The sequence below is a fragment of the Anneissia japonica genome, unplaced genomic scaffold (genome assembly GCF_011630105.1).
Source record: "Anneissia japonica isolate Jap-2015-1 unplaced genomic scaffold, ASM1163010v1 scaffold285010_len649756_cov215, whole genome shotgun sequence".
NCBI classification, from domain to species: Eukaryota; Metazoa; Echinodermata; class Crinoidea; order Comatulida; family Comatulidae; genus Anneissia; species Anneissia japonica.
In genome coordinates this window covers 358,232-359,875 of record NW_022699253.1, presented here as the reverse complement: position 1 = coordinate 359,875, position 1,644 = coordinate 358,232, and the positions used below count along the sequence as shown (strand labels likewise).

The following is a 1,644-nucleotide window of genomic DNA, read 5'->3' as shown; positions in this document are numbered from 1 at the left end:
TATATATATATTTGTGGGGGCATGTGTTGCAGTGTGTAAGTCATTAGACTTCTGATCGCAGGATTGCAGAATCAGGAGTTTGAGACTGACGTTTGTCACACTGCTTGAGTCATTCAAGATAGATTCACCACCATTTACGCGTGCAAATTCTGTAATAACGCATGAATGGCGCCCTCTTGCAAAATTTAAAACTTCTGAACCTTGACCGCTCTGACCATAGCATACGCCGCGCGACTTCACGTTTACACGTAACAATTAGAAGCATCGGATTTACAATGCACCCTCTCTTTAGAACATAAGGAACAAATTAACGTACTTAGTAACGAACTTATGGCGCAACGCGAACACCCTATTTTAGATCCATGGCAACGATTAGGACGCCCTCTCCCAAAACTGATTACTTTTCTGTGCCAAATCGACGCTTCTATTTGTTACGCGTAAATCGCGGAGAACGGTATCTTGTGTTTATAATAAGATCTTTGCTGCTAATGTACATACAAAACAAGCCTACAAAATGTTACTGTGCCTCCCTGCTTATGAGGTTTAGTATGCTGATTTTCCTGTTGCACATACAAAACAGAACCTACTCTGGCTAACCATATCTAGTACAACTAGAGCCTAGGCAGGCTATATTTCATACAGTTTGCCAATGTTGTTATTCGGAATCTACCTCCGCCCATGGAGTTGTTATAGTGACTATAACAACTCCCTGCTCTGCCCTAGCTAACTAGGCCAACCCAGCCAGCCTACCAAACAAGCTACACACTCACTGGTCCCTAGGCCTACGTTAATAATACAACTCAATAACATGTTGGTTTTTATTTAAGTTATATTTTTTGAAAGTTCGATTTACATTCTAAAAAAAAAAGCTAAATTGTTACCCAATATGAAAGTTAGCAACAGCTTTTCATATGCTCAATCAGGGAGTTCTCCCTGACTCAATCGATGCAAGCAGTTCATCATTCGTGTTGGTTTTCTTTTCTTTCTCGTTGTGTAGCGCGCCACCAATGGTTTTATATTTTGCTATCAAAGAATATAATGTACTGGATGCCTACTAAAAGTTCAACGAATAAGCGCCGAACTAAACAATTCTTTCATTAAGAGTGTAGCTCTCAAATAAGCGCCACGGCGCTTAATCGAGAGTATATATTACCCAGTGTGTAATGAAACAGGGTTTTAAATTCAATGTATACAGTATTAAAATGAATAAATAACACAATGAAGACACACGCATTTCTTATAAACGTTTGTTTACGATGGTAAAATATTTATTTATATTATTTGAATAAGGTAGATGAAATCAGTGTTTTCCTGAAGGTGGATGAAATCAGTGTTTTCCTGAAGGTGGATGAAATCAGTGTTTTCCTGAAGGAAAAACAACGTGGATATTGTCATTTTTAGCGAGTCTTGGATAAATAAGAAAAATGAGCATAGGCCTACGGTATGCTTTGACGGCTTTACATTATTTATGAAGGCAGAGCGCATAGAAATGCAAGTAGCAGTCCTGTTAAAGATAGTATTGTAGTAACAAAGATTAACTATTTACCAGTTCCTTATGAATTAGAGTGTATGTGGCTTCAAATTAAGTTAAAGAGAACGAATCGGGAAATTTCAGCTAGGCCTATATTTATTTGTGTTGTGTAT

At 37.9% G+C, this 1,644-nt stretch overlaps 1 protein-coding gene across 1 annotated transcript in view; it reads right to left on the bottom strand.

Annotated features, from left to right (window-relative positions):
- Positions 1-1,002, bottom strand: part of LOC117102916 (phosphopantothenoylcysteine decarboxylase-like) — a 22,018-nt gene extending 21,016 nt beyond the window's left edge. The window contains exon 1 of the mRNA XM_033243368.1: positions 882-1,002. The gene's annotated coding sequence lies outside the window, so the exon portion shown is untranslated. The remainder of the gene's footprint in view (positions 1-881) is intronic.
- Between the last annotated feature and the right edge of the window lie 642 nt (positions 1,003-1,644).